The sequence below is a fragment of the Oryx dammah genome, unplaced genomic scaffold, assembly GCF_014754425.2.
Source record: "Oryx dammah isolate SB20612 unplaced genomic scaffold, SCBI_Odam_1.1 HiC_scaffold_27, whole genome shotgun sequence".
Classification (NCBI taxonomy): Eukaryota; Metazoa; Chordata; class Mammalia; order Artiodactyla; family Bovidae; genus Oryx; species Oryx dammah.
Genome location: NW_024070211.1, coordinates 71,989,802 through 72,002,714, shown reverse-complemented (window position 1 = coordinate 72,002,714; position 12,913 = coordinate 71,989,802). Strand labels below are relative to the sequence as shown.

Below are 12,913 nucleotides of genomic sequence, written 5' to 3'. Positions count from 1 at the left end.
CCCAAAGCCAGCAAAGCACCAGGAAACAAAGGTTGGCCTCTGACTGATAACTCCCATTTGGTACCAGTTCTGAACTTGAGAACTTTGTCAGTCAGGTGAGTGTGAGGCATCAAGTTATTATCCTCAGCACAGGGAAGATATAATATCTATTGAATGAATGAGTGCAGAAATAGGCATCCATGTTGCTAAAAGCAATGGGTCCTTTTCACAAAATTCCATGTTTTTCTGTAAGTTGATATAGACTCAGTAGATTTCAGATGGAATAATTTTATATATCCAGGTAGTCAACTCAAAACTCATGAATGTTGACAGTGTTTTCTCTTCTAAATCCTTGTGACCAATCAGAGAAACTATTTGAAAAAAATCTTTGGGTCACAAACAAATTGGGATCCACTTTTACCTCTGAAAAATCAGAAATCCAAAAAATAAGAAGACCTGGGTTTTGTGTCACTTTTCCTTGGCATCAAATTGTGGGGGTTTTTATCTGTAAATATTTTCAGTAAATATTGTATTTATCAGTAAATATTTTCACGTGCATTTATAAAAAACATTCCTGGTTGGTTTTTGATGACATGACAAGAAGAGGTGTCTGCCTGGCATGGGTTATAGCATATGACCTTTGAAAATGTGGTTCTTCTACTTAGTTCATGTGTTTTTAGGACCCAGAGATGATTGAGAAAGAAAGACAGACATGTGTTCCACTATCTTGGGGTCGTAGTTTAACTTGCAAATAAGCTTTTGGAGTTAAATATTTATCTCATGTCCAGATAATATAAAACTTTTCTCTTTAAAGACTGATTCATTTTTACCAATTTGTTACTGGGTTTCAAACCAAAAATAGCTCGTAATTCTTCAAGAAGTCCTTATGACTTTAATCAAATCTGCAAAAGTTGCAAGCAAAAAGATAAAGCCATGGACGCCTGGCCACTCCAATTTAGTAACTGGAATGTTACCAATGACTTCCCAGTTAGTTTTAAAAGTCTACCTTTTCCCCACACAAAGAAAGCAATGTTGACTTGCCAACCTGTACTAGAACTCAAATAAAATGTCAGCCAGCAAGTTCTTTGAATCAAGAGGTCATAGACCTGGGTATGACGGCTACATTTCAGATAGGCCTGGGTTATTCTTGGAGCAATAAAACAACTGTATGTGTGGAAGCTGAAATAATGAACTATCAAAGCTTGTGAGATAATCATATCAAGCTTGGGGATCTGAGTTGATCATCTCTTGAAGAGGACAAGCTCTCTCATCTCCTCCTAGACCTTCAGGTCAGTGCAGCCAAAATCACTTCCATCTTCTCTTACAAGTGTTTTTGCTGCCTTTTCCTTTTATTTTGCCAACTCTTCCCTTCATCCCTTCCATTTCTTCCCTCCATCCTTTCCATTTCTTCCCTCAGACACATTCTGCCTAATTACATGTCAATGTAAATATCCTGAAAGGAACCCATGAATTCATCTGGACCCTCAGGGCCTTGTTCAGCAGATTTGCTTATCAAAAATAAACTCTTACCTTACCTTCCAAAATATGAAACTCTGAAAACTACCTCTAGCCCTTGAAAATGTGAGGCACAGCTCTCAGATGCTGAGCATTTACAAATACAACCTCCAATTAGGAGCATATTTACTTATGGACTATTTTTTTCCCTTGACAAAAACCTCAATCACTGAAACCTGGCATGAAATTTCAAAGACTTAGTCCCTATGAGAAGCTACAAGATCAGAAAAGTGGAGAGTTTTAAATCTGGGGTCTTAGATATTTGAATAGATATTGAAATAAGCCCAGCTCTGCGGGTTGCATTTGCTCATTTTGAACATCCTGGTTTGTGTTACCTGGGGTTCTTTGTGTCTGTCTGAGGATGCAGAGACAGAATCCCCTACGGGTCTCTAATTTTTACTGGATACAAAGGCCTGTGTCAGAGCAGAGTTAGCCATGTTTTGAACTTGTTTGCTTTCTTCCCAGTTGGTCACAGTCATATATAAAATTTGAAAATGCCAAAATTGCCCAAGGAACAAACAAATCTTTCAGAGGTCTAAAGCAATTTCTCCCTGGTTTTCCATGCTTGGGAATGGCAGATAGCAGATCTCCTGTTATTAAAAGCAGACTTCATTATACAGCAGATGTGTCCTATATGATAAGGTCATTAGTGAGGACCAGGGAAGGAATGCCAGAAAGAGTGGATAGAGGCTGGATCACTCTTAGTGCTTTGTTACTTCCTGGTGATCTTCCTGGTGGGATACACTACGGCAGGGGCGTGGGCTAGGAAACCTTATCTGTGAGCATCTTATTCAGCCCCTTCATAGCTCACTCATGACTGAAACTTGGCATGCTGGAGTCCAGGCAGGAGGCCATGGCAACCCATTTAATACCAATGTTCAGAACAATCTCCTTGTAATGAGGGCAGTATTAAGAAAACAGACCTTCTGCCTTGTTCTGGCCAGAGCTTAAAGATGCTAGACTGTTTGTAGTAGGGCTTTTCTTTTCCCTTAAGTCAAATTTTGATCATCCTTTATCCTCAAATATAGATGAGCCATGTTTGATATTTGGAAAATAAATTTGTGGTATCAAATTTTCAATGCTAATCTTTTAAAATTGGCAATTGCCTTAGCTCAGTTATATGTTCTCTAACCCTATCAATCTGTATAGTACTTGGTTTCCATGGGAATAAGCTTTGCACGTTCATTCATTCAGCCCAGAACCTGAATTAATTCAGGAGGCTGTGGTTGTCCTCACACTCAGTGCTAAGCAATTCTCCTGATAATTAGAAATATCATCTGTGTTGCTCCATTAGACAAGCATTTCTCTGTTTTGTGGGTGGTTTTTAACAATTTTTTCATATCAGTAATCTTATTGTGCCTACTTTCTGCAAGAAGTAGTTCTTTGCTAAGATAATTGGAGTTTTTTGTTTTTCAACTTCTTCAAATCCATCATAAGAACCCCAGTCTTTCCTTTTTCTCATAAACTAAGCAAATCGTTCAAATAGATGCTGATTTGTAGTCATAGGACCATAATTCTCCAGTTTGAGATAAAAGTCAAAATCACACAGAAGTCTCAATAAAACACAGATTACAGGTCCCACCCCAAGAGTTTCTGATTCGGTAGGCCTGGGTGGGGCCATGAATTTCCATGTCTAACAATTTCCCAGGCGATGCTGATTCTGGTGCTGATGGACGGGGATGTATACCTTGAGGCCCATGAGGTTTGTCAATGTTAAGTTGTCACAAAAGAACCACAAGGCTCAGAGAGAATTTCTGGAGAAGTTGCTATGTGCTTGGTTGCTGCTGCTGCTAAGTCACTTTAGTCGTGTCCGACTCTGTGCGACCCCTTAGACGGCAGCCCACCAGGCTCCCCCATCCCTGGGATTCTCCAGGCCAGAACACTGGAGTGGGTTGCCATTTCCTTCTCCAATGCCAGAAAGTGAAAAGTGAAAGTGAAGTCGCTCAGTCGTGTCCGACTCTTAGCGACCCCATGGACTGTAGCCCACCAGGCTCCTCAGCCCATGGGATTTTCCAGGCAAGAGTACTTGGTTAGCATGTTGTAAATTTTGTCAGATGTATTTTTTTTTTACTATCGTGACTTTGTGTAAATTACATGCAAATTCAAAAGGGATACACAGTGAAACCTATAAATAGAGAAGGAAAGAGAATTAATATGAGGTGGAGGACACAGAGTAGACTTTGAAGAAGATATTAGACTAGAGCTGACCATGAAACAAGTGAAAAATGTAATTTTCATAAAGCAGATAATTTTTTCTTTTTTTATAGGAAGGAAACTCCTTAGTTGATTTATTGTTTAAATTATAGAAAAGCAGTTCAGTTATAGGATATGTTCTTGCCTTTAAAATATCAGTTTTTCCATATAATGGCTCTGTAATTTGTGTTAAGAAGTAGATTCCAGTTCCATAGAGTGATCATGCTTTTGAATTTGTGTTTTCAACTAGCTCTATAGGTATTTCAATTGATCTAAACTTAAGTTATTGTCAAAGTTTTAGAAGCAAATCTTAAAAAAATTTTTTTTGAAATATAGTTGATTTATAATGTTGTGTCAGTTCCAGGTGTACAGCATAGTGATTCAGTTCTACAAGTATATGTATTCATACTTTTTCAGGTTATTTTCTCATATAGAATATTGGTTAGTGTTCCCTGTGCAATATAGTAGATCTTTGTTGGTTATCTATTTCATATATAGTATTGTGTACATGTTAATCCCAGGCTCCTAATTTATCCCTCCCCTCAACTAAAACAGATGATTTTCTCTTATTTTTAAAAATAATTTATTTATTTTGGGGTCTCCTGGGTCTTCGTTGCTGTGTGGGCTTTCCTCTAGTTGCGGTGAGCAGGGGCTACTGTCTAGTTGCGGTGCTCAGACTTCTCACTGTGGCGGTTTTTCTTGTCGCAGAGTACAGGCTCTAGAGTGTTCAGGCTTCAGGAGCTGTCATTCCCGGGCTCTCAAGCACAGTCGCAGTAGTTGTGGAGTGTAGGCTTAGTTGTCCCACAGTACATGGGATCTTCTTGGACCACGTGTCTTGCATTAGCAGGCCCATTCTTTACCACTGAGCCAGCAGGGAAGCCCTAAGGCTGGTACTTTTTCAATCAGCAATTAACAAGCAGCACAGACTTGGGTTCAAGAGATGCCCCATGTGTCACCCATAAGGTTAACTGTTGCATGTGTAAGCAGGATTTCCACTTTATAAACTAACAGAGATTCAGCAATGATTCAACAATGGCTGCTTTTTAAATGTCTCCTTGTCTATAAATAATGTCCAAAGTTGGCTTGTTCACTAATATCATCTCCAAAAGGATTTTGTTAGATATATTTGACTGAACCACTGGTAAAAAAAAAACAATGACAAAACCCACATTTTTTAACCTTGAGTATTGTTGGATTTTGTACATACTCCTGGTTTTAATGAACTTCTAAATAGACATATGATGATCTGTCAAAGCAAGCGTACTTATTTCATTTAATTGAGACCTTGAGATATTGTGACATTCTATGAGGAGGACATAAAATTTTGCCTGAGAGTAACCAGTAAGGAAATGTTTTACTGCTTATTTATTTTAAATGTAATCATTACCTAATAATTCCTTGTCTAGTATTTGTACGACACAGATGCATTAGCGGGTTTTTTCCTAAGTGAGACTAATTGACACCCACACTTCCCCACCCCCTCCATACCCATGTCCCTGGATTGAATCCTTCTATGCTATCCTGAGGTCTTTCTGTGCACATGTAACCACAGCCCTTCAGAATCAGACTGGCATGAAATAGCAGTTTCAGTATTAAAGAAGAACTAAAGAAGATGCTCTGGCTTTGGACTCTACAAATCTCACAGGAGTTTAAATCATACTAGCTCTTGGCAGGTAATGGCAGGTTGTCAGCTCATTCTGAGTGTGAATCTGTGCATGTGTTGCTTGGTCAAGTTGTCATGTTAGTGTGTTCCTGGTATGCACACCCGTAGTTCTTCATAGCTGGATGACAAGGCATTCTATCACAGAAGTCTGTCAGGAATCCCATTTTCAGTTTCTCCTTTCAAATATAGTCATTGGATTGTTGCACTCTCCTTCCCATGGACCAGGAGTCTTGTCTGGGACTGGTAGGATTTTCTATTCCCTCAACCTCCCAAGTGGTGTTAGCAGTACACTTGATTGTTTTGTGGCTGTCTTCTGATCTCTGGGAAATCAACAACTACATTATTAGCAGCAAGAACAGGAATGGCAGATCTAAGAGACAGAGATGAATATATTTATTCATTAGGTTGGCAACTACTTAGTGAGCAGTAGATGTATCCTCTATGGATATGTATGTGTGTTCACATAAATGATGCACAATCTTCAGCCGTGAGGAGAGGTGATTAAGTAGTTTATAATCTAGCACTATGGTTACTATGATAGAAAGAGAAGATGCCAGGGACACACAAAGGTGAGTGGTTGGAGGGCTGCCTAACAGAATTAGGGAGATCTCCAGTAGGTTTTAAAAAGAGAGGAGATTGGAAGGAAGATGACAGAAGGAAGGATGTTTGGACAGAGAAATGTAGAACAGGCACGACAGTATGAGAGAGCTAGTGTGCTTCAGGAATGGCAGGTGGATGGGCAGAGTTGGAAGGTAGAGTGTCACCAGAGAAGCTGGACATGAACCTGGAGAGGGTAACAGGAGCTAGGTCATGAAGAGTTTTGTATCCTGTGCTAAGGAATTGGATTTCAGTACAATGATATACGATGAGTAGTGCCTTTTCAACTCACACCTGGGATGAAAATATTGAAAACGGATTCAAGGGGCATATGACTGGTTAGAAAATATTTCTGTTAGTTTAAGAAAAACCTAAGAATAAGTTGAGCTAGGGTCATGGCAGTGGGAATTATGAGAAAGAGGATTGGGAAATTTTGGTGGACAGGAAGAAGTGCTAAGTGAAAGCCTGAGGTTCCAGGTTGGGGCCAGATAGAAGTTAATCTCTATTAACAAATTTGTTAGATAGCCTCTCTGGCTTTTGGTGTGGTGAGGATGAACAGTAAAGGCACAGAGAAGAGTCAGTTTTGCGCTAAAGAGGCAAACCTACATCTCTCCATTGGTAAAAAGAAATAGAAAAGGGGCCCTTTGTGGACTTTGTGATACTACAGAAGCTGCGTTATGGTCCATAGCATCATCTCTGAACAGGAAGGTCTGCCGAAAAATGCATGTTCATGTAGAACAAGCTAAAGGACCACCAACCTATTCTCATAAATCCTTTCTTCCCTGGTTATAATGAGTTCTTGGGTAAGTAAGAAAGATTTGACCTCTCTCTGTTTTATTGCTTCCCAGAAAGTGAGCAGTCTTCAGGTGCTGGAGCACAGGGCAGCTGGCTGATCTCAGACCTTCCAAGTCCTCCCTTTTGTCGTCATCTCTTGGTTGTATCATCTCTTCAGTCTGCTCACTTTTTTTTTTCTTTTGATGCTACACATTCTAATGTATTACTTTTCTCTGTACTGCAAGCAAATGGAAAAGTGAGCTCTGTAAGACAATCAGTGGCAAATTTTTAATTGTGTAAGAGGATGATGACTTCATAACATTCTACAGTGGAACTTGAAAAACTAATTCACAACTAGTGAGTGGAAGGGCTGGAATTAGAATTCACATTTTTCCTGACCCCATATTTACTGAGGGCTTCCACAGAGGTGAAATGGATGTACATGCAAAATAAAAACAAATCCAGATCCTGAATCCTGCATCAGGTGCTTGTGGGGCAGGTATTATGAAGAGCAGTAAATAGACTTGAAAGAAGAGTTAGGTCAAAGAAAGGAGCAAGCATTCTGGCTGGGAAGGCCTTCCAGAAAGTGTACGAAAAAAATAGAAGTTCATGGGGAAAGTCACACAAAGAAGAAATGGAAAAATAATCCTCCTCCAATAAAAGCAAGAAAAATATATGAAAGAGACTGAAACACATTCATCTCTCTTTTCTCCGCCATCCTCTGTGCAGTTACATTTGTTCCTCGCCAAGTCTTCTCCCAAGACTTTCAAGATTAAGTGATTTTTTGCCAAAAACAAAAGCAGGATCATCTTATTCCCCAATGGTTTTGCGTGAAAACTGGTACAAGAAAATGGGTATAGTTCCTTGCTCTCCTGATGCCTGCATGTTGGATTTTTACAAAATATTTTTGTAGTGTCCATACTGTCACCAGATTTAATAAGCTTGCCAAAATTATGGTGAAGATACTGTAATATCCTTGAACAAGAATGATATGGAGATATTTAGTCATTGGTTAGAGATGCTTGTTACTTTCAGCTATGTTTTCTTTTTCCTATGCCCTATCTAGATTATTCCTGCCCTAGGGACCTATACTGGCATTTGTGTCTATATTATTGTTCAACTACTGTACATCTGGCTCTGGCCTTCCATACTTTGAAGTGTATCAGCCAAATGTAAATCCTGTCAAGGTCAGAGTGTCATTTAGAATTGCCAAAAAGTGGCTGGGCATGTCCATTCGGCCACTGTGACCTATCTCCACCCAACTTTGCCCTGCCATTTGGTGAGATATTTATAACACCACATGACTGCTTCAGATAGAGGGATTTAAGCTGAAATAAACACAAAGTGATTTGTCAGATTTACCAGTGCAGAGTCCATTAATGACCTGCATCTTGGAAAGAAATACATGGGGGTTTCTGATAACCCTGAGCTGAGTCACGTAGCTTAACAATGGCCTTCTCCTTGTGACTTCTGTGCAACATCAGAATGACTGTCACTTCTCTCTGGTCTTCTAGTCCAGGAAGGAGTTGTCAGAGAGAAGTACCTAGTCTATGAATTTCTTTCTAAAGGAATTACAGCTTCATATAACTGAATTTTGTATTAAATCAATAAGAATTAAGGAGTTAAGAGCCACAGAATCAGAGGTTTTAGAACAGGAAATGCTTTCCTTTTTCTATATATTATCTTGTAGATTATATCCAATATCCCTGTGAGGTTAGCATGATTATTCCTATTTTGTAGATGAGGAATTTGAGGCTCAGAGGAGTTACATGACCTTTATTCTTGGTCGTATAACTAGAAAGTGACAGAACCTGAAAGGAATCTGTCTCTGATAATTCTAAACCTAGTGCTTTCTGGAGCATGTAACACTATCTTCAAAGACCATTGATAGGAAACATAATGTGTTATAAAAAAAAAAAGTGGAAACAGTGACATATTTTATCTTCTTGGGCTTCACAATCACTGAAGACAGTGACTGCAGCCATGAAATTAAAAGAAGTTTGTCCTTGGAAGGAAATCTATGACAAGCCTAGACAGCATATTACAAGCAGAGACATCACTTTGTTGACAAAGGTCCGTATAGTCAAAGCTATGGTTTTTCCAGAAGTCATGTATGGATTTGAGAGTTGGACTATAAAGAAGGTTGAGCACCAAAGAATCGATGCTTTTAAACTGTGGTGCTGGAGAAGACTCTTGAGAGTTCCTTGGATAGCAAGGAGATCAAATAAGTAAATCCTAAAGGAAAACCCTGAATATTCATTGGAAGGACTGATGCTGAAGCTGAAGCTTCAATACTTTGGCCACCTGATGGGAAGAGCTGACTCATTGGAAAAGACCCTGATGCTGGAAAAGATAGAAGGCAAACAGAGAAGAGGGCAGCAGAGGATGAGTTGATTAGATAGCATCACCAACTCAATGGACATGAGTTTGAGCTATCACATGATAGCTCAGGACAGGGAAGCCTGGCATGCTGCAGTCCAAGGGGTCACAAAGAGTCAGACACAACTTAGTGACTAAACGACAACAAAGTGTTATAGGTACTGTGGGACATAACTGAATATCAAAGGCATAGCCCCTTATTACAGAAACCCATAGCCCTCTGACATCTGTTCCCATGCCCAAAAGCCCGTTTATACTGTTCTCTCTTTACAAACATGCTATGAGTACTAGTGCGCACATTCTATTTTACAGTGGAGTTTGAAAAACTAGTTTACAACCAGTGAGTGGAAGGGCTGGAATTAGAAGTCACATTTTTTTCTGGCTTCACTTTTACTAAGGGCTTGTCCAGAGATGACATAGAAGTACATGCAAAACAAACAGAAACCTAAATCCTACATCCTACATTGGGTGCTGGTGGGGCAGGTATTATGCAGTTCAGTAGATTTCCCTGATGGCTCAGCAGGTAAAAATCTTCCTAAAATTCAGGATACCCAGAAGTCATGGGTTTGATCTTAGACTCAGGAAGATCCCCTGGAGGAGGAAATGGCAACCCACTCCAGTATTCTTCCTTGGGAAATCCCATGGACAGAGGAGCCTGGTGGGCTACAGTCTGTGGGATGGCAAAGAGTCGAGCACAATAGCACACATACAGAAGGGAGCAAACAATTCTGGCTTGACTAGCTGGGAAGGCCTTCTAGAAAGCCTGCAAAAAATGGGAGCTCCTGGGGGAAGTCACACAGAAAAGAAATGGAAAAATAACCCTCCTCCAATAAGAGCAAGAAAAATGCATGCAGGAGATTGAAACACATTCATTTCTCTTTTATTCTTTGCCATCCTCTGTGCAGTTGAATTTGCTCCTTGCCATGTCTTCTCCAAGACTTTCAAGATTAAGCAATTCTTAGCCAAGAAACAAAAGCAGGATCATCTCATTCCCCAATGGATTTTCATGAAAATGGGTACTAAAATCAGGTTCAGTTTCAAGAGAAGAAGAATCAAGCTGAGTCTATAAGGAGTCCTGCATATGAGCACATGAAGTGGCACACATATTTATGCTGTGTCCAGATCTCTTGCCTCTCACTACATTGCTCTGAGAACATCACTACTCTCTGAACAGCTGGATGTGTTTTATTGGGAAAATAATTTGTCTCTTTGTGTCAGTGTTTCTACTCCAGCACTTCGGCTCAATAATAAATATGTGAGAACTTTTGTTGAGAAAGGAAAGAAATATAAGCACACTTACAAAGAAATGCATTAAACTTTCACACGCCTTTATGAATGGACATAAAGATATTGCAGACTTGTATGCATGGTCCTCAACTGACAGGCCCTGCAGGGAGGCAGTGACTTAAGCGGTCTCCTGTTTCTACCTTAGCCTGCACCAGTGGCTTTAGCTGACCTGCTCATCTTGAGGTTCTTAAACTATGCTCACATCTCAGAGCAAAGGCTAGCTAACCCTTCACATCTTGTCAAAATTCCTTCCCTCACATCATAGGGACCCCTGTTCAGAGAGAGCCATCCCTGACTACCTTAGCTAAATTACATGCCAGGCACTCAAGAACCCCAATTCCTCCTATATTTTCACTCAGGGCAATTGTCATTACCTAGCTTTAATAATAAACTTACTTATGTGTGTTTTGTCCATCACCCATGCCAGATAGCAAACTCCACAGGAGTAGCTTTTTATTAATCTTTTTTTCTAGTGCTTAAAACAGGACCTAGCATGTCAAAATGTCCAGTAGTTATTGAATGAATGAAATAATTAATATTCAATGATGTGGATAAGATATCTTAGGTGGACATGAGATGAGTTTGCAAATTCCTAGTGTTCTCTTTCTCTCAATATCAGTTATCTTCTTTTCCTACTTCCAGCTGAGCATTTCCCTGACATCTCTTCTGGTTCTTTTTGGAAAATAAGCATACCTACTTTTTTTTTTTTAAAGGACCTCTCCTCGAGGGAAAATAACAGTTCTTCACAGAACAGATTATGAACTCAGTAAATACAGAGCAAATAGACAGTGCTTGAGTCTCTGATGACTTGGCTAAAAAGGAGCATTGCCTTGAAATTTAGCACCAGAAACTCAGTTGTTAACTGTGTCAGTGGCGTTTTCCTAGGGCTAGCAGCCTGGGTCTGACAGGTTATGTCCACAGGTATTAAAAATATTGACATAAAGCTGAACGATGATGCATGAGGTGCTCTCTTTTCCTGTCCCTTCACTTGACTTTGCATTCGAACGAACCCTAAGTCTCTTGGCTCCGGACCTTGTCTTCCTTATGTTGATGGTGTAGAACATGCTCTGTGCAATGGAGATCGTGCTTTAAGATTTGGGTGGGATCTTTTTTGCCTTTGCCCTACACCATTCTTTCTCATTCCCACCATTCTCAAAAAGCTTAGAGATGCTTTTTGATTCAGACATAACCTTGGTGATTCTCTTGGACTTTTCTGCACATACCGTTACTGCCATAAAACAAGTGTTAACTGCTCACTCTGCAGGCCTGAGGAATCTGGAAACAGTGTTGAGAGGGGTCACTTGTGTTGCTTTCTGGACCAGCTTGGAATTGCCTAAGAATAAGTGCTCCTTTAGGGCTCTAGAGAAACTGGCATCACCGTAACTACTCTCAGTGGCCCATTCGTGGCCTTGCTGGGGACCTGTGTCCTAGACGTCACTCGGGATATGGGAGTAAGGGTGGCTGCAAGACCCGGGCTGCATCTAGCTCCAGGGTGTCGATTATTGATGCTGGCACAGCCAGCATGTCATGAGTACTCCCAGCATTCATGGCATGAGTACTCCTAACTTGGACATTTGGGAAATTATGTCAGAAATCATAAGTTTGCCAAGAGGAGGTCCTTGACCCTTTATAGCACTGGTGCTCTGTCTCTGAGACCCCTGGGTCCCTGTTCTGCCAGCATCATAAGCCTATTTTCTGCCAACCTCTTCCATAGCCACCTTTGCTCAGCACACTGGAAATTCCCTGCCTAGTTCTGCCTAGATCTCTGTGTGTAATAGAATCCGTAGGTTAACAAAGTTGATTATCACAATTTCCACCACTCAGATTGAATCTTGGTTGTCTGGGTATTCTGCCTGCTGCTGAGGCATCTTTCGGAGTTGCCCCCGTAGCTCCAGTTCACATCTGAGGATTCAGCTAACCTTGGACGGTGTAGTACAATAGCATTCAGCCATGAAAAAAAAACCACATATAAGGGAAAAACTCACACAGTTCAAACCAGTGCTGTTTAAAGCTCAGCTGTAGTTACCTGGGAAAGTAAAAGGAAGATATTCAACTAAAGATTTTGTTTGGTTTCTTTCTTGCTACTTTAAAATTCTCTGATTCTACTTTGCTGTAGAATGACCATATCAATGTGAGTTAGAAGTAAAGATGACTAAAAATACAGTACTACCAAAGCCTTGCTTTCATATGAGAACTTCCATGAGTCCTTCTGGAGGGATGATTGTTTTTTTCTCCCATGTCTCCCCAGAAAGATCCCCTTTGTAACCCATTTTTAATTTTTATCTCCCTGAACATAGACTAATTTCTCAAAATGTCTTCCTTTCATGTAAGATGATTTGTCTTTTGAGAGCCGTTTCAGATGATCTAACCTCATATCTACAGAAAAAGTAGACATAAACGTTAGGATCCTGACTTTAGATGAGCATTTATACCTGTAGTTTCCATATATTATTGACTGATTTCTCAGCACATTTCACAGAAGCAGAAGTAATAGAGGAAATATCCCATCTGATGACACACCCAACA

The 12,913-nt window shown here is 40.1% G+C and overlaps 1 protein-coding gene across 3 annotated transcripts in view; it reads left to right on the top strand.

Annotated features, from left to right (window-relative positions):
* Positions 1-12,913, top strand: part of NCKAP5 (NCK associated protein 5) — a 1,043,181-nt gene that overhangs the window by 88,737 nt on the left and 941,531 nt on the right. The window lies entirely within an intron of this gene.